Consider the following 20686-nt stretch of genomic DNA (forward strand, 5'->3'; position numbering starts at 1 on the left):
GCTTCTTTTCTCTTTGAGTTATTTCTGCATTTGTTTCCATGGGTAGATGTGCCAAATAACCAGTTATGGTCAGACTTAGAGGCAGTCCATTAGTTGTAGGCATCTGAAATCGATGTCACATATCATTTTGCTTCTAAAATACCCCAAATTTCACTTCACAATAAAACATATTTGGATTAGATTATGGTTTAGATGACCTCAATCTTTTTCGGTCCTGTGCTTGACTACTACTAATAAAATTACAGTTACTGATTCATTTTAATTTACACTGAGGCAATAAAATTAGTCAGAGTGTAGTCTTAATGGTGATTAACCAAAAGAGAAACCTGAAGTGGAAGATCCAGATCTAAGCAAGTAGTTGATTCACAATGAATAATTTATTCAATAAATTGTTTGCACAGATTGTGGAATTCTCTGATTTATTTGCTATATGAAGTTGCTCACAAAGTTCTTCAATTAATAATTCATCATTTGAAGGTTGCTCGTAAATACTTTTTGTGCAGTCATGACATGCAATTCATATTTTATAGACGTTAGTTTAGGGTTATTTGTTTTTTTTTTCTGCTCCAAGATTAGACAATTGACTGCTGCAGTTCTCTTGTCAGGTGGAAATGGATGCGATGTCATTTACTTATTTATTTGCTCAAACATAGAATTTAATCCTTTCAACATTAGATAGCTCATACTGTCCATGTACAAGGAACAAAGTTTGAACGTGTGAGTAGGCATTCAAATCCAATTTCCATTGAAGGCAGATGACAAAGAAGGTCAGTCAAATCAAAACCCAAAATGATAACAAAGAGGTAAATAAAAATCTGTGCTGCTGTATTTAAATGTGCATTTGGGGACAGGACCCCCACCCCCCCTCCCCATCTGCCATTTTGGATTCAGCTCTACAAGATTTGTACTCAGGTCGGCACAAGATGACTTATTTGTCGAGAATTCACAGAACGATAGCAAAGGTGACCAAGGTTTCCCTCAATGCATAGAACTGAAGATAGACTTGGTAATACCAAAAAATTCAGGTTTTACAGTGACCTTTACGTGTTTGGAGTTGAAAATCTGACATTGCTGAAAATAATAGTAGTCAATAGACTCATTTGGTGGGTTGGATGGTTTTAAGGATAGTGTCTGATAATCAAAGTAGTATTATAATTACTCTTTTTGTCAAACCAGATTTCCTAGGTCCTTTTTAATGTCTTCAAACCAAATGTTCAATTTGTTTTAAGAAGAAAGCAGACTATTTTGCTGAGATTTGGTAGCAAGAAAGTGTGTATTGGAAGTTGTCCCAGGTGACTGAAAAAGATCTTACTGAATGTGTGCGCAGAAGAGGTATACTGTAGTGATTCCAATTTACAACCTCCTAAACTATAGAAGAAAAGGTGTAGCATCTTTTTTTTATATATATCCAAAATCAAATTCCTGGTTGAATACTATTAATTTTAGATAAGGCTGACTCAACTGACTGTCCCTCCTGTAGTTTGTCAAGAAGAGATTTAATCAATCAGACAATTACATGAGCAAATGTTCCCGGTGGGCTGAATGCTGTCCCTGACTAAAACCACTTTTGGGGTGCGATGACCCAGAGCCATTCGATGGAAATGTTCCTGCAGATATTATTATTGTTGTTATTATTATTATTACTATTATTAATATTATTATTTTCCACCCCCACCAACACTCCATGGTGTTATACTTGGAAAGAAATTAACAATGTTGAAATTTTTTTAAAAATATATGTATTACTTTAGGGATTATGTTACTGAAACCCTTCCAGGATATCCTTGCTTCTTTCTCCTTTATGTAATCTCCTGACTTCCCCCCAGGAGAAGTCTCTCTGGTGTTTTCTCTGAGAAAGCAAAGTAAAAATTAAATGATGGTTGACATCATTCAGTTGGACTTGTGCTCAGATTCTCTCTATTATTCATGCAGTCGTTCTTCTTGGTTTTCTTTTTTCATTCACCGTTATATTTTATTTACTTTAATGAACTAGATGCTGGGCTTCAACCCCAGACTGGAAAGGGACCTGGCGTACACTCAGACTATTGTCTTGCTGTGGTTGAGATTAACGTCATCAGGGTTTTCCTCTCTGGTATTTATTAAATCTTTTCTTCCCTCTCTCCTCCATCTCTTTCTCATGTGAAGAGCTACCTTAGTGGCAGCAATGAAATAGATACTACAAAGATGTCAAACACAGTTCACTCCCTTTGCCTTTGCTTAAGAAGGCAAAGTCAGCGTTGTAAGAGACCTGAAATTTCACAAGTCTGAGTTGGCTTTTGGGAGGGGAAATATGCATATATAAACTGGGCTTATATGTGAATTCCTTAATTTACATTTTCTGTAAAAATTTCCAGTCAACCACAGCATCATGCAGTAGTTCCCTTGGCTAGCAAAGCCAAGATGAAGTGTTAGTAGAATGGTGGCCATGTAACGACCTTGCTATCTCAGCTGCCAAGGCTTTGCTCATCACTGTTGCAGAGCAAGGGTGTCGTTTTGTCAATTGATTGAGTTAAACATGCTGTAGGGCCTGTAGCAGGTGGCTCATGGCCTGTCTCTGCCTTGTGCTGGTGCTGGGACTTGGAGGTGCCTGTCCCATTTTAAAAGCTGCAGGTTTAAGCAACGCTCAGTATGCTTTGCTTTGGCCAGCATGTGTAATTTCAGGGAAGGGACTACTTGGGCATAGTCATGGAATAAAAAGTCTGAGAGCAATGTTTTCAGTGTGTCTAGAAATGTAAGTGTGCTGTTTGGATGTTGGTGGCTTTGGAATAAAGAGGATGTACACCTTTGACTTTGGAAATAGTGCCATTCCTCTTAGTCTAGAGATACTCTAGATGTTCATAGGAAAATGACTGAGATGGGCTCACTACAATAGCTGGGACAAGGGTTCTTTCCTCAGGCCATCCTCCATCTCCGCTGTCTTCTTTAGAGACCCATCTTTGGAAACATCCTTGTTGGCATTTTCTATTTAGGAAGTAGAATTTACCACAGAAGTCATTACTGCTGGAACTGAAGGGCACGCTGACACTGTGATGAAATCTCTGGCAGGAATTTTCTTCAATAGTAGTAGTACCCAAAAGGATTTGTTTAGTCTGTTTGTCAAATAAGAAAAGATTACATTCTCAGGTCAGCTCTAGCATCTCAAGCTGTTTAAACCAAGGCTGTTTTGTCTCTTGTCTTCAAGGAACTTGCTTCCTCGTGAATACATTTCTGTAACATTAGTCAGTCTTTATTTTTAACCCTCCTCTGTGCTCATCAGAACGTGTTGGCCTCAGACTGTGGCATTCAGAGCAGACGTTTCAACATCTATTCAATCAATTCTTGTTTGTTTTAGTACAAAAAGAGATCTTGAACACATTTCTGGTCTATCCTTTAGAATTACCCTATCTCTCCAGGCTTTGCTTCTGGGATAGTTAATCTAATAACTCCTTCAACTAAAGGAAGCACGCTTCACCTATAGCTTTGCTGGGGTACGCAGTTGCTGCTGACATCCATTGGATGGCATAAGGATATGGAACAAAATGCTGTTGCAGAAAGTGAAAGTTTTGGTCAGTAATGAATTTGATGTAAGTGTTGCAGGGGAGTGACTGCAGCAGTTGCTGTTTATTTCTGGTAAATAAAAAAATGCCATTTGCACATTGGATCTATTTGTGGATAACAACCTTCCATCCATATGTTTCTGGCTTATCCTTGCAGCTCATTTTCTAAATAAAGTTGAAACCTAACTAACATGGGATTGGGCCTCTTGCTGTTTCAGTTTGTCAGACTTTCCAATAAAAAGGCCTGTGTGTGATGGCTTCATGCTTTCGGTATGTGTCAGAAATAGTTCAATGCATATACATTACAGAATTAGGATTTAATTTTAGTTGCTCAGCCATAAAAAATTAGATTAGGTAATTATAATGTTTTCCTTTCTTATCTTTTATATTTTTAATATAATTTTTGAGGATGCCACAGGGCACTCCTGCTGTGAATTAGCTGCAATAAACTCTCTTTAAACAGATAAACATCAAAGAGCAGTAATGTTGTAAAATGAAGCAACCTGCATTCAAAAGTCAATTGTTTTATATTGTAGGTCTTAAATGCTTCTGCTGCTAAAAGTGAATGGGGTTTCTCAAGGGCACAGAGGAACTGCATCTTTGGGATTTTAATGCAACAAAGGTTATTATTCTAGTGAAGTTGCTAACAAAATCTGTTGGTTTTCATAGGAGCAAGCTTGCTTCTATTTTTCTGTTCATCGTGGAGGTTATAAAAATGTGAGGATACTTCCTGTTAATGCAAATCTTACAGTTGTGTGTAAGCTGTTGCTGAATGTGTTCATGAGATACATACATGTCATGTAGGCTTTCTGGTGACTTCTGGTAAAGAAATTGATTAACTTCAGCGGAAACTGGAATCAGAGATTTTCTTCTTTTCAATGAGTTCAGAGAATTTACAGTAGTATGGCACTGACTTTGAATCTCAAGCTGCCATGAAGAATGAAGTTCCTTATTTCTTTTATTTTTTTTTCAAGCAAAAGCTGTGCTGAAAGATCTGGCCTCCCTGATACAGTGATTACAGGGTGCAATCCTTAATGATGTTAAGCAGCTCCCTTCCAAACATCTGTTTGATCTAAGCTGCTAATTCCCTTTCTTTTGTGGATGTATCTGTAAACAGGAGGATTAACATTGGTTCAGCAATGTTTGGCTTAAGTGAATGCAAGTTGAAAGAGTCTCTCAAGTATCTTTGAGGGTCGCAGAGTTTGTTATGTGTGCATGCACAGCGCACCTTCATGGCGAGCTTCAGTCATGCTGTGAAGTTTGAGACTTTTGCTCCAAGTTTTGTGTGTTTTGGATGCTTTTGCAGGGCAGTGTGAGAATACTCCATGACTATGTGGAAGTGATGGACCACAAAGAAGCTATGAAGTTCTACTCTATTATATCCATCCTTTTAGCTACTTGATTCTCACTGCCGTATTTTAGACTTTGTAATAGTTCAGAGGTGGCAGGTATTTACCACACTGGAGATGTGGATGTCTGCAAGAGAGTGGATGTCATCAGTTGAGGTCTCCCGTTGGTGTCTGATGAGCAGACTGAGGAAAGGCTATCATTTATTGAGGGGAAGGCCCACCCATATGCCAGCATCCACCATGGCTTCAGGCATGTGTGTGCTGACACTTTGTTTGTCAGCCCAGCCCGAGACTGCAATCACATGGTGGAATGCTCCCTTGCTAAACTTAATGCAAACTATTCCTTTAAAAAAAAAAAAAAAAAAAAAAAAAAAGTAGATAAAAGGATGAATTGAAAAAGAAAAGCAACACAGAAGAGAGAATAGCTGAAATACTCTTGTTGCCATCCTTGCCAGATGTGGAGAGGCTCATGTCACATTGTTGCTTGGGAGAGAAGAGAGGAAGACACACCAGAAACCCATCCTTCCCCGCAGGGCTCCCACCCGCTGCTGTCTTGTCTTCCCACAGACAAAATCTGATGTTAGAGCACCCTCTGTTTGCACATGCAGCTTTCTGTCAGGACTTTGTTTAACTGGAAAATAAACACCTGCCTGCTTCCTTCCTCTCAAGTATTCAAGGAAGAACCTAATGCTGTGCTTCCTCTCTTTTAACCTTGAACTCAGCCTAGATTCTTACCACACGTGATGCCTTCTTTCTATGACATGATTGATGTATGGAGAGTTTCCCTCTTATCTCTTACCTTCATCTAATATTACAGGCAGCACTTGTCAATGTCAGAAGTTACATCTGCCTCTTTAGTTGTGTCAGGAGCCCAAGCAGTGTCTTTTGGACAGGGTTCCTCTGTAATTCCTGCCTGGGTTGTCAGCTAAGCCTGTTGTTTTCTTTGCAGCATGCCTGGCTCCCATGCTCTGCAGAGGATGCTCCACTTCGCCTGCAGCGATGCTTCCAGGAGGAGGTCAGCAGCTGAGGAATGGGCCTTATTTTCCTTCCCAAATCCTACAGGGAAGAAGCGACCGCATGCTATTCATTATTTTGAGATTATTTAAGAAACCATTGCTATTGAACTAGCAGGAGATCTTCTCATCTGTGACCTACGCTAGATCCGTCTGATTGTTGTGCCCCAGCTGCAGGCCATAATTTTCATGGGAAAGTTTTAAGAGCACCTGAAGAGTGCTCTTTGCTAGCCCTCACCAGTTTGTATGGACATCTCCTGGCCTCTCCAACTGCAGCGTGGAGGGGGTTGTTTGATTTCTTCTTAAACATTGTCCTGCCTTCCTCCTACTTTTTGATGAAGCCGTACATACATGGAAATGCACTGTGTGTTGAGCAGGGCATGTGAACAGAGGAGCCACTTTGAGCTACTTTTGAGGGATTCCACTTGACTGATAACAGAACCACGGGATAGACCTCAGGGAGGTGAGTCGTATGTTAATTTCTTCTTGAAGTTGCCTTGGCATGTTAAAAGCTGTGATCTTTCAGAAAAATCCTGTTTCTTTTTTTTTCTTTTAAAGTTACTTCCCAGGGCCATGGCAGATGCTGTTTTGGAATGGAACCCAATGGGTTCCTCTAATGTAGTCCAGTGTTTGGTCTGCATTCCGCTATTGTGCAAATATTTTTGGTACTTCTTTTACCACAAAGATATTTTATTAAGTGTGGCACATTGTTATACGCATGTGGTGCTATGGAGCTCCAGAATATGCATGGCACATAATGTTGAGCTGCAGAAACACAATAGCAGAGATTCAATGGAATCCCTTGTTGGTCACAAGAATTTGAACAACTGCAGTGATAATCTTTTGAGACAATGTACAACTCCAGTGGTATTTGCGATCTGCTCTGTGGTCTTACTCAGTTAGCTGCTTGATTGGCTTGGCTTTGTGGGTATTCTAATCATGTTGGCACAGTCACTTTGATTAACAGTGACATGCAACTTGCGAGTCTCTGGGCTTGTGCCGACCTCAATAAAGTTGTGTGCTTTATTTATTTTTGAATTTCTTCAGCTTCCTGAGGGCCAAAGAAATGTTTGGCACAGCTTCTCTTGGTGGTTGGTGAATATGGAAGTGTGGGGTACAGGGGAGCTTCTCTGTTTTGCCATTTCCTTGAGGATGACAAAAGGAAAGAGTAAACTAAAAAGAAAAAAACAAATATATATTTAAAAAAGGATGTAGAATTCCTGAATCTCTGGATTTTTCTTCATGGCCTTTCCAGTAGGTCCTACTTCAGCTTTTGGCCTCACCTTCTTTGGTAGTTTCCTCTATGTGACTTTATTTATAATGGTCTGGCTAGTCGTCACCTGTTCCTTTTGCAGTATGTGTTTAAGAGGTATGCTGAAAGCACTCGGGATCTTATTTCATTTCTGTAGTGTTCCGTCATATGAAGAAGAGAGGGGTTGCTTTTAGAGTCATGTAAATAACCTTGCAGGTCCTTTGGCAAAATGGTTGAAAGCTTAGTTCCCATTAATCTCTAGACCAGAAGGAAGTTTAATAGCTTGTATTCTAATATGAGGAACCTGAAGGGATATGAAATCCATGTGGCGATTTTAGTAATGCTTCTTCCTCTGTAGCTTGGCTCTTGACCATATTCTTCAGTACTCTGCTGTTATTTTCTAAGGAAATACAATGTTTTCATTGGCCATTGCCTACTGCCATATGGTCCTCAAATGCTACCTCTAGCACCAAAAACAAGGGTAGAGCTCACAGCTCAGTCCAGCCAGTGGGGTGTTTCACTTGGATGCTACCAAACGCAAAACTTCTAGTGCTGAGATTTGGAATAGGGTGGAATTTTGAAGAGGAGGTCCACATCTATCCAACGTTTTTTTGTATGATTTGGATTGGATAGTGCCCCCAGCTGTCTGAAGTGTTAAAACAGAGTTTGGAGATCCGTGCAGTTAAGTCTAAGGACACATTTGACTAATGCCTTTGCTTCTGAAAACCTGAAGCTTGTTTTGGGGAACCTTCTTTCCACTTGAATTCAGCGTTGCCTGATCTTACAGCTTTAACCAGGACAAGTGTGCATTTTAGGGAAGAAATACTTCAAACTCTGGAAATTTAACATCCCCTCTCTGTAATGTTCTTTAGTTAAGACTTGTCATAATAACCCATTATTGTCCTTTTGTTTGTTAGTGCTTACCTTGAACATGTTAGCAACAGGACTGGTTTAGCAATAGGATCTACATTTTCGATCTTCTCAAGAAGGAATCACCTTTTTTACTTGCTTACTTTACTTTACTTCTTGTTAAAGAGAACAGTAGCTCTTTTTTCCTTTCTTTTCATGCCTTTTTCTGTTCCCTCCTCCTTCTCTCTCCTCATTCACAAGACCATTTGGATTTATGTCTTCGTTTTTGCTTTTATTGTCAAGTTATAGAAGCTGCGGTCTTGTCATACATCTTAATTTCACACTGTTAATCCTATACAAGCACATTTCTAGTCTTGACTGCTTATGGACACAAACCTGTAAGTATTTTAATGCAAGCAGAGTTTGATAGCCTGTTGGTGGATAAGTCAGTATTTTGCTTGACTCTTCCTAAATCACTAATTATTGCACAATACCTGCTTTTACATTATAAATTATTGGAGACAGTGAAAGTTAAGCATGTGGTGGCTGTGTAAATCATCTTATTTTCAGATACAAGAACATCATGTCTTTAAGATTATGCCTTTTTTTGTCTCAGTACTCTGGATGTAAAATGAGGTATTTGCTTACTTTGGGTGGAAATTGCACATGTAAATCTACAAAGGAATGTAGGGTATTTGGATGGTATGATAACAGGAGCTGCACCTTCTTTACCTACTGCTGCCTGGCAGTTCTTCCTTGCCTAGGGTAATGGGCTTTTTGCCTTTGTAAGAAGGGTGTTGGAGAACCGCTGTGGAGCAAAAACCCAATAGGAGTGTTCCCTTCTGCTCTGTGCAATAACCATTTATTTAGAAGCCATCAAAACAGCCACTACCTCATGAGTCAAGGCTGTGGGCAGAATCCAAACTAGAGGTTGCTTTTGTCAGCTGGAGCTAGGATTGTATTTTATTTTAACAGAGGGTGTTTTCATGTTAATATGCTTTGGCTAGAAGCTCATTGTGCACTTGCGTCTTGGCACAACCGTGCTGGAAATGCTGGATGAGAAAAGGGAGCTTAAGGAGAAAAAGAATTGCAAATACTGAAAAGACAACCAAACCATGGCATGGGCTGCTGAAAAAGCTTTGTGTGGATCCCTGGCTCCCTTAGAGTGTCTAGCAGTGCTCCTGTGCAGTTGAGTTGGGCTAGGATTTGGCCATATATATTTACTCTGATTTATGGAAAGATCAGTCATCGTGGTATCTGAGTGCTGAGATACGGTATTTAGTTGCAAACAATGGTTTTAAGAGCGATGCCAAAATCTACACATGCATTATGTGTGGAGATTAAAGAACACAGAGCTTTGGTTGCGTTTGCTTCTCCAGTTGTAATTATTCTTCATCTCAGACACTGCAGACCTCCGTGCTTTTGGGCACAGAGAACTCCAGGCTGGGACTAATCAGAAGAATTACACAATGGAGTAGATAGCCGTGAATTAATGGATTTTGCTGGAGTGCCAATAACTACCTCAGTTTCCCTGTCAGTCCCAGAGGAATTAATTAATTCCTCAGGGTTTGGTCAACCATCACGGGAAAGAATTTGAATCAACTCTTTTTTCCCCCCACCCATAACTGGTTACCTTGTGATTACTCATACAGCACTGTGTGCTCTCCACTCTGATGCTGCATGACAATAATGTGTTGCAAAAGGACGCTGATTGAGTTCAAGTGAAATCTATCCCATGGAAAGAGTATTCAGAGCAGCTGGTTCCACTCATCTATTTTCTATTTCTGAAGCTCATGAGCTTTCCAGTGAGAGGTGGCATAATTGATTTAAATCGAATTATGAAATACTATACTTTTTATTCTAAAATGAGCTTTTCTGGCATTCGTTTTTGCAATGCATCACTCACAGGTAATGCAGGGTGAGGCTGGAGGGTCTGAATATTATACTTTCTGGTGTGCAGTCCATCGCTACATACCTTGGAGCTGATGTCAAAGTTGCTGTGTGTATCAGAGTCGTCAGACCACTAAGGAATCAAGGCTCCAGTGCTTCTGGTGAGGCACAGCATTTTATTCCTACAGTGTCTCAGTGATGACAGCGTGGCTGGTTTTTGGAGGAGCATCTTCTTCCAGCTGAAATTAAAAGCACATTAAGTGAATAAATGGTAAAGAAAACAGGTGTATTTGGGAAAAGGAAGGGATAATAATGAGCATTCACTGCACCACAGGTTAACCTGCATTTTAAGAGGTTCAAAATTTTCAGTGTTTAATTGTTTAATTACTCAGTTAACTGAGGCTTTGCAGAAGTAGGAGACCCCACAAATATGTTAAGAGCTTGTTGGAGTGTTTTGGATTTTTTTCCTGCTTGCTTCCAAACTGGCCAATTTAAACCAGATTTTATGAAGCTAATGAAGTTCTTATAGACTTCCTAAAAACCTGTGGCCAAGCAGGACGGTGAGGGCATAGCCTTGGTGCCAGCAGCAAGGGGAAGGCTGCAGATATGGCTTGTCTGTTCCCTGCTCACTTTTGGCTGCCCATTGTTGCTTTCCAGGGGATACATCTTGGCCATGTGCTCGTGTGCAGCAATGATCCATTCCCCACACAGGGGATGGGGAAGGGATGGGACACATCCCAAGGAAATGTCTGTCTTAAGCAAAATAGCTGAAGAATATCTTTATGCGTTTCAATGTATCGGGTGGGAATCTTGTATCAGTCTGCTGCAATTTATGTATTTGAGGGGTCTCTAATCTCAGCATTGCCCCTGTCTTGTCTCAAGCAGCCACTGGAGGATGTGTGTTTGCATGTACCCTGACCTCCCTGCTGTACACCAGAGCACTGGAGCCACCTGTGACTCATCTCTGGGTTAAGCTGCAGTGAAGGAGTTCGGGAGATAGTGTTGCAGCTTGAGAAACAATTGTACTTAGAGGGATGTTGCTTCATCAGGGGATGAGTATAACTAGATTTAAGGAGCTAGGCATTACGAAACACCCTGACAACAGATTTATATTTATTTACTGGCGGCTGCTCAGTTTGACTGCGAATCTCTGAGTCATGTCAGATTTCAGAACTGTTGGTGCTGTTCCATGGAGTCCAAGCACCAGCTGCTTGTACGTATATGCAGCAAGTTGCAGTCCTTCGACATTTCCCACTTGTGCCCCATCCTCATGGTAGTATTTCCTGCATGCCCATGGGCTCATTCGTGCTGTGCCTTTCGCCCGGTGTGTGGGTGGGCAGAGGCTCCAGAAGGGAGTGCCTGCCTTTGGAAATCATTTTGCTAAAAAGCCTTAGTGGGAGTGCTTCCTTCCTGAGCGCTCATACCACAACTAGCTGGGTTGGAACCTGTTTGCGGTTCAGTATCTTATTACTGATAATTGGAGCTATCTCACAAAGTCTTGCCAAGTGGCATCATAGTTGAAAGTATCGTGCCAGTGGTTCAAAGGAAAAGCCCACAGAATGGTTCAGTTAGTGATTGAAAAGTACTCCATGGGCCATCTCAGTTTGGCTTTTGTTCCAGCTATTAAAAACTCATACACGCAGCCACTCATAAGTATTGATGCCATCAAATGTGGTCAACACAGACACTTTTCCCTGCAGAAGTGAGCCAGAAAGGGCATTAAAATGTTTAGTCTATGACATTCTTCCTTATTTTTGTCATTTTGACATTTGTGTTCTATTGCTGAGGATTTTGAAAAGGAAGACCCAGCGAACCAAACTTAGCTGAGATCTTCACTTGGTAATGCTGCGGCCGTCTGTTTTGCATTTGGTTCAGACTGACCACCTGCATGCTGTTAACCTCTGGAAAGTTACTGCCATCACAGTTGTTGTTGTTTGTTTAAAAGTTTTGTAGCTTAAGGAAAATGTTAGTAACTGGTTACTTAACCTACACTGTTTACTGATCTCACTGAACTTGCAGATGCAGCTTTGCTGGCCAGTGAAAACCGGGAGTCATCTGGTGCCAGTAATAGCTTGCACTTATTTTTCAGAGAGCAATAGGTGGAGCAATTAATAAGAGAAAGTTCTTTTCTTCATAAATGTGCTCTTCATCTGTTGGCTGTTCGTGTTCGGTTTCCAACTCCAAAATGTGACTTAGTAGATGTGGAAGGTAGCTCTAAATGAGCCAAACTCTTAGAACAGCTTGCTGGAGTTCTGAATGCTGCTGATTACACATGCAAACCCCCAGAGGTGCCTGTGAAAACGTACAAGAACTGCGGAGGCAATTTAAGTAAGACGGATGTGTTCATATTAACATTCTCTGACTAGAAGGATTTAAATTGCAACCATGAAGGCTTTTACTGACCGAAAGCATTGAAACATTAGGCATTACTTCTACAAAAGCATATTTTTTGGAAGCTTTGCAGTTAACTAAGGTGAGACTGTTGTGTTTTTTTTGCAGCAAAAGATACACTTGCTTTGAATTCCTTTGGTTCTAAGAGAGGGAACAAACTCAAAATTGCAAAGTCTGTCAACATATCTATGCTTAATCTGCAACGCTCCCATGTGGGGTGCACACTGCTCGCTTCTCACATCTGAAAACTTCACACCTATAGAGAACCAATTTGTTTTACAGAACCCAGTCCTTGTGCTGAATCTGGAATATGACCAACATACGCTGCGTATCATCTACATAGCTTGTGATCACAGATCCTGTAGCTCCTTCAAGCCTGCCCTCTCCTGTAACAGAGCAAAATGTAGGGAGCTGGTGACTCTTAAGCCATGAATTCAGGCATGTCCCTTGTAGAAGAGCTTAGAACACAGATGATGGAGGGGATGTTTTCCAAACTGATGAAAAGTATTTGGTTTTGTTGCTAGTGCCATCCAACCTTTTGGCTTGGGGTTTCTCTATTTGTGTCTATTTGTCTCTATGGGCAAAGACCTTTGCAGTTAGTACTGACCCTGTGGCAGGAGACAAGAGAGGAACAAGGGGTACTTCCTTGTGCCAAATCAGGAATTTTCCATAACAAATCAATAGTCAAAAAATGCTTTAGTCTACAATAGTAGAAGTAGTCAGGAGCAAGAATATGTGTTGTCTGATGCACTTGGATTTCTGGTCTTTGCTTGTCACAAGGTTATGCCAGCCTACGGTGTGTTCATCCAGCTGCTCAGGCTGCAGGCTATGGGAGTGAGGGCATTGTATCAAGCAGCACTACAGAAGCATTTCAGGCTTCCTTTAAGAAGGGGAAGATAGTTTCCAAGTGAAATTTAGGAGCACTTGTTGTCAGCGCCTTCTTCAAAGAAATGGTATGGTTGAAAACCAGATTTTCCATCAAAAAGCCATGAAGTTAAACTTTCTGCCAACATGCTCTTAACCTCACCACTGCTTTATTGGGTTTTTGTTTGTCTGAGTGGGTGTCTGTGGGCACAGTCAGGCATGTGGATTCAAATGAGCTGTTCAAATAGATTAAACAACTTTAAACCCCTCTGTGGTCTTTGGAAGTGAATTAGATTAAAGCGAATTAGGGCTATTTTAATTCTGAATGAGTGAGTCCACATGGGCTTAATATAGTTGTATATAGAAACCCACATTAAAATCACATCCTTAGTTAACTCAGATTGTTTCCCTTGCAGACAAGCCTATCCTGTCTCTTTATTTAGCAGTACATACGGAGCTTGTTCCCTCTTAACTTGCACTATTGACAAGTAAAGGAGCTAAATAAAAAATGATATCATTTTTGTTATAGTCTAAATGGATGCTCAAACAATAGGTCGGTAATGCATCTGGCCTGTGATGTGTCCGGAGAAAGAAGCTGGGTCTAAATAGCTTTCAGCTATTAGCATTGAAATCAACAACACTTGCCAGAAGAGAGCCTTCAGCGTTAATTCCATAAGCTATAAATTATTGCAGGGGTCTGATTCCTTGGAATGAAATGCGGGAGATAGATGGCACAGAAATGTTATTAATGGATAGTTTACCACATTCCTAACTGCACCGACTTCATGAGAATACTTTATATTACTATCTGGAATAGCAATACTTGGGATTTATTAAAGTGACTGAGTACTCATTGTTAGCTAGAATACCATACTATATTGGAAACATAAAGTATTCCGCATCAAAGCGTGTAATCTACATTTTTCCTTTTCATCCTTAATTTGATTATGAACTATTACTATGCTTTCCCATAAAGTAGGGAAGTCATACGTTTTGATGGTTTCTCAAGTGCTGATTTTACTTTCTGTACAAATACTTCGTATCTTTTCAGCATAATTATTTAGCAGCCATTTTGGGTTAATTATTGTCATTAACAACACGAGCCCTGTGAGGGAATATCAATTAAAATATGCACAGCTGAACTTTCAAATGAGTAAATAATTTAGTTTTTGAAAATGACTGGAAACAGCAGGGTAACAGTCAAAAGGGGAACAATTATTTTAATGCTTATTTGACAAATGAGTAATTTTTACAGCAAATTAGTTTCTTATCATAGCACCCCTACTGGTAACAAGAGAGAAACTGTTAACAGGAGTTTTAAAAATAAAAGCTGCTAAGTTATGCATGCAAAGTTAAGGAAATCATTTGTATGAAGAAAAGGTGATTATGATACACATTGTTAGCTGAAGAATGTTGCCATGGGAATCTAATTAGGGATATAAATCACACAAAATTATGTGTATATATAGGACTGGCTACATTAAAGTGATACGCACATTTATCCATCAACTTTGTGCCTTATTGTTGAAGTAGTGAACCATTGCTTTTCCTTCTTGACTCCACTAAATGGTTACGGTGATTGAAAGTTAATAAGTTGTTGGAATTGTGTATAAATAAGAACAGTAAACAAAATTAGCCTATGAAGTATGGGATTTCAGGTTCTATTGTGTGATGCTCATTCCTTTGCGAGACAGAAGAAAAGGACGTATAAAACTTTGCAAGATGGGAATGGGTGTTATTCCTGGTTCAGAGGGAGTTTGACTTCTTAGTTCCATTGTTGGAACAGGACAGTTGCTGGAACAGGTTGCCCAAGGAGGCTGTGGATTCCTCATCCCTGGAGGCATTCAAGGCCAGGCTGGATGTGGCTCTGGGCAGCCTGGTCTGGTGGTTGGTGACCCTGCACACAGCAGGGGGTTGAAACTGGGTGATCATTGTGGTCCTTTTCAGTGCAGGCCATTCTATGGTTCTTTGAATTGTGCTGAGCAGTGCCGGTCGATTGGGTCAGGGAATGAAAACGGAGTGGCTCTGACTGTCTCACTGTGGGTGAGGTGCAGGCTTAGCATAGAAATTAGCTGAAGCCTACATCTCTGATTATGGTGACATTGAAAACCTGAGCATTCACTTCCTCCTCGAAATGGTTGTTTGTGTCTCTTCTCAGCAATTGACCAAGTGCAATTTTGACTCTGTTACCATTGAATGTTTCACTGTCTTCTCTTGTCTGGAGATGTGTTTTAGGACTTGGCTCTGTAACATGCCAGGACCAAGACTTTCTTTTCCATCAAACCTCTCTGCAATAAAAGCAATTGCAGTATACCCAGTGTAGTCACACATCTTCTGATGACACCCACAGCAGAGCATATAATTAAAGATTTAGATTTAATGCTGGCTCCTTTGAAGAGCTCCTCAGATTGCTCTGGTGCTCTGGCAGAGGTATTTCCTCACAGGGGTACATCTTCCGTATCTTTTTTTCAGCGCTGTAATAAGACAGGGGAAGAACAATTAAAGATGTTGAGAAACAAAGTAATGTCATAGATTAGAGATAGGATGGGGCTGCTGAAGGTTGGAACTGGGGAATGGCTGTAAGCCAGAAGAACAGCTTGTTTGGTCTGTTTTTAAGGAATCTTTCCTTCCTCCCCCCCCCCCCCCCTCCCTTTTTATTCCTTTTTTTCCCCTTCTTTTTGGTTTTGTTTTTTTTTTTTCTATATGCACTTATCTTGCAGTAGTGCCTATTTAAACAGCTTCGCCTTTCTCTGGTTGGCCCATTTCACCATGACACTGCCTTGCACCCTGCCTCAAGCCACCACCACACAGTTTCTCCCTGAAATCTCACAGCTCTAAAAATTCCATAGGAAAACAGAATGATGTCATTCGAGTCAGACCATAATTTTCCAGCTGCTGGAAGAAAACATGTTGTGGTGTTTATTTCGCTACTTATAAAGATTTGTGGCAATGAGGAAAATATTTTACTTCCAAGATCATTGTTCAAGTAATTGAAATTGCTCATCTGGAGCTTTGTGCCTATAGCTGGGGGAGCAGAGAGACAGCAGGCAGGGAGATGTACATGCCGCACATAGGTAATGTGTATATGGAGCTTAATAGGTGTTACAGGGTTATCTTTTTCAGCTTTGCTTTTGCAGTGAGAAAGAGAGCATTATGGAATGGGCAGCCTTTCAGTATGGCTGAACCAGTGTGATACTTTGGCGTGTCCATCACTGGCTCTCTGTTCCACAAGGCTTCAACCTGGATCAAGTGAGCCCTTTCCTTGGCTCTGTCTCAGGTTGCCTTTGTATTTTGGGATGGACCAGGCTTCGTACTGTGCTATAGGCTATACTGTAAGCCAGAACTCCGTAAGTGATGGAAATTGCTTATTGTGTTAAATGTGGATTTGAAAACCTCTCGGCAGTCATTTTCAGAGTGGACAAAGGGTTATTGAAGCTACATCCTGCTCAAACTGAAGGTCCAAGTTAATGAAAAAAAAAATAAATAAATTGGCCCTGGACCTTGGATTACCCCCTCTTTTATAGTGGCAAAGCTGCATCACTTCGCAGGTGTCCTCAGGCAAAGGAAGAGAAAGAAGGGGCCGACAGCTCAGACGCTGGGAGACCTCATGTGGTTTGATGCCCTCGTTTGCCAACCACACTTCTTGCAGGCTTTAAGCAGCATTGTGGAAAGCAGGGCAGCTCCAACACGTGAAGTCTTGATCAGGCGCTCTCAGTGTTTCAGTCCAGTAATGCTAGCCAAGCTCGCCCTCTGGTTTGTCTGAGCACTCCAGGAGGGCTGGATGTAATAACGAACAAAAGCCTTTTGGACGCTGCTGTTGCTCATTTTTTCACTGTGTGGGTCTATGAAAGCATTGGTGCCTTTTGGGAGCTCAGCTGGAAGAAGAAAACAGGCCTGGAAAAAATAACTGCATTATGCGAGACCACTGGCTACTGCTAGAATTGTGTCAGTTTGTAACATGTCAGGCAGGTTCGCTGTGCATCCGCTGCAAAGCTTCTGCTGACAGGACTTGAGCCCTAGCACTGAGAGCAGCCAACAACAGCAAAGAAGGAAAAAAGCTGTGGGCTCTGGGAGTCTGTGCGATGCTGGAGGCTGTGGGCAGTGTAACTCGGTAGGGAGAGGCCAGGAGTCTGCTGAAGTGCTCCCTGATGAGTGGAGGCAACCGTTGGGACTGGCAACTTGTTGCCCAAATGTAAGAAGACTCTGTGTCTTCTTGGGGAGTGATAGGCAGAGCGGCTGCAGACGTGATTTAACACCCTAATTTTTTCCACTGTAGTCAATTCCACGCAGTTTAACTTCACCCTTTCCCCTTCTCAACTTGCCTTTTCTGTCATGCTTGGCACAATGTTTTCCTCTCATTGCCAGCATAAGGGAATAAATGTTGCCCACACAGGAATGCGTGTAAGATGAACATGCAGCGGTCACCCCTCACAAGCTGTTGGAGCGCCTACAGAAGCAGAGCTGAAGTTTGTTGTCATTGATCGGGGGTAGAAATTAAAACGACCTTTTGAACTTGACGCATAAATACAGGCTCTTCAGCTTTTAACCCTGCTCCCCATTACCTCAACATATTTTACCATGAAAGAAACATATAATATATTCTTTGTCACGTACGGTCTACGCCCTTGTGTAAATGAGGTTTTCAGTCCTTTTCCCATGCAGGTGCATTACCCAATAAGCATTCTTCAGACATGCCACTTAACGCTTTACTGCTTAGCAAATCTACTGGATCAACACAATCATAGTAAAAGCACAGGACAAAATAAATATTCCCCAAAGAAACTTCAGGAGGATTTTGCCATTTCTTGGCTAGTAAGAGATGATCCCTCAGCAGACACCAGACTGGCCTTGTTTTCATTCCTCTTATTTCATCTGTCCCAATGGAGCAAGAAAAATGGATCAGCACTCAGGCAACAGGCGAATGAGCAGCATTGTTTGTATTATCTGTAGTTTTTGATTCAGTCTACAGGGAAAGCTGAGAGTCAGGGGGAGAATCAAGGAACTTTGTATTCAGCCAACTTCAAAACTGGTGGCTGGCCAGCTTTGGAAAACTTAATTGTACATTTGCATTGTGTGCTGCAGTACCTTGGAGACCTATGAAGTGGTTCTCATATGTCCCTTTTGGGTGCTGAGCTACTCCAAACATCCCCATTAAGCAAACATACGGCTTCCATATTCACAGTGCAATATCCTTTACCCCCCACTCAGTGCTGTGATGGTCTCTTAACAGTCTGGTAGTCCAAAGGGGGGATGCAGGATTACTCTGTCACTCCAGGACCCCTGTGAGGCATGCTTTGCCCTGAGGTGCTGATATTAGCACCTGCTTAGCCAACAAGGAACCGGTCATGTGTGCCCTGCTGTCTCTTTCCAATGTGTTTCGAAGCAACATTAGCCACATATCTAAGCTCTTGATTTGTCTCTTGTTAATATTAGTCTTTAAATCCTCTTGTGGTGGAATTGGTAATGCTGCTTTCTCAGAGACACAACTGATATTTTTTTCTTTTTCCACCTCTTTAACTTTTTGGTCCAGTTTGAGTCATTTAACCGTGGAAGTGAGTTTGTATCTGAATGTGACCGAATTGATCCATACTACTGTCAACACTTCTTTAGGGGAGAGAGAGAGTGACAAAAAGGGAAAAAATAAGGTAAACAGTGAATTTATGGCACTCCAGATGTCAGGGAAATGAAGATAAAAGTGCAGATGCCTTATAGTCAGGAAGACTGCTCAAATGTATGCAAATGGGCGACAAGTTTATGTGAATGTGGTTGATAAAAAAAGGAAAAAGCAAGAAGAAGATGCTTAAATAATCCTTTTCTTATCGCTGTGAGTCTTGAACACTGAGCTTGATGGAAGCCATGATTGTGATGACCCAAAGAAGACCAAAGCCCTGATAAACATGTTCAGCCAGGTAGACTTTGACTGATCTTAACATTCTTGGACATGACATTAAAATGCCATGAATTCGTACATTTTAACATACAGGGCCTATTGATCAAGGTTTTCCTTGCACAGCAGTATTTATGTTATTCTGTAAATTGTCTTCATGGCTAGCTACAAGAGTTGTCTAAAGTGTCTTCAGTTAGGATAGTGTAAATGTATGGGATTTAAGTGAGAGCAGATGTACTTGCATGTACATTTCTCATATGAGCTTCTCAATTGTTTGGGAGTAACAAAACCAATCTCTCTGTCAAGCGTGCTTCCAACTTGTGAATTAATTATATCTACTTCCTTGCAAACTTTTTAGGAGCAGCTGGTCTTCCTGGCATCCTTATTAGCACGCCAAAAAATCTTATTGATAGTAAAAAATGCCAAAAGCAAAAGCCCTACTGTGGATACTCAGAATCAAGTGGTGTCTGAACCCTGGTGGAGGAAGGGCAGTGTAAGGCATCCATCCCTGTGCATTATTTTGATTTACTTTCTATCTCTTTCTACCATTGGACAAATACTAAATTATAGTCAGACAACCGTAGAATTAAGGAAAAACAATACAGTCTGGATAATCTGTTGCTAAACAGCTTGTTTGAATCTGTGTCCAAACCCCAAGTCTTTAAATAAAGCTTTGAGTGAACTAGCTTTTCTGGCTATCTTCACGTACAATGCAAAAGGGATTTCTAGATGACCACTACTATTAATGTTATGGAGCATTACTTGGGTATGTTCTTTGTTTGTCCATGAAGGAAAAGACTTGCCATGTATGCAGTCCCATGACGCAATAGTAGAACCTTTTAAAAAGTTATTAAACAGGTACTAAAATTCTTTTACAAAATGCACTTTGCTTTGTACAGTCTTTAGAAATGGCAGAGGACAAAACTACATCCCTACCCCCGAAGCAATCCAGATTAAAAAATAAGAAAAAAAAGCCTTAATTTACAATTTCTGGGTTTTACAATACAGGGAAGGCGAGAAAAATAATACAAGTTATACAGCTCACTTCTTACAAATACCAACTTATATGAGCTAACACTGGCACTTAACATCCTAGATTTTTCTCAGCAATAAGCTACATCTGCAGAACTTATGGGTTGGGTTTTATAAAGTTCACAATTCAGAAATGTCTGTGTGCTAAAGGGCTTCGGCTCTTTAGCTCAGGGCAAGTTTTATGTGCTACACTCAGTAATCATCTTTTTTTTTTCTAGAGAAGTATATGCATGGATCATGGATTAAAACATTTTACTATGTGCCAGCTGGATTTTATTAGCTTGAATAGATTATATCCTAAACGGGTCAACTACCTCTGATTTAAACGCATGGAGAATGAGAAACAGCATTTATTTGTGCTGTGGGTTTATCATTTGGTACTGCAGCTATGCTTCACTTCCAGCCACTGTCTAAATGTGAGAACAGGTTTCAGGGAATCCGAAGTCAACATCATAACTGATCTCACTCATAGATACAAGGGCTGGTATAAAGAAATAAATCTTAGCAGCCATTGTGATGATGAGAACTCAGTGTATTCTTAGCTGGCTGCAAACATCTGAGTCTCTGAACATGTTACAAGTAGAAATAGCCAGAGCATATGTGAAATAGCTGGAATAGTGGTA

General features: G+C 40.8%; 1 long non-coding RNA gene across 2 annotated transcripts in view; it reads left to right on the forward strand.

Annotated features, from left to right (window-relative positions):
• The first annotated feature begins 5837 nt into the window (after positions 1–5837).
• The window catches only part of LOC107310689 (uncharacterized), a 158094-nt gene continuing 143245 nt past the window's right edge, over positions 5838–20686 (forward strand). For both annotated transcript variants that reach the window (XR_014943754.1, XR_014943756.1), the window contains exon 1: positions 5838–6361. This is a non-coding gene — a long non-coding RNA (uncharacterized LOC107310689). The remainder of the gene's footprint in view (positions 6362–20686) is intronic.

The sequence above is a fragment of the Coturnix japonica genome, chromosome 3, assembly GCF_054131305.1.
Source record: "Coturnix japonica strain WE chromosome 3, WE-NBRP24, whole genome shotgun sequence".
Classification (NCBI taxonomy): Eukaryota; Metazoa; Chordata; class Aves; order Galliformes; family Phasianidae; genus Coturnix; species Coturnix japonica.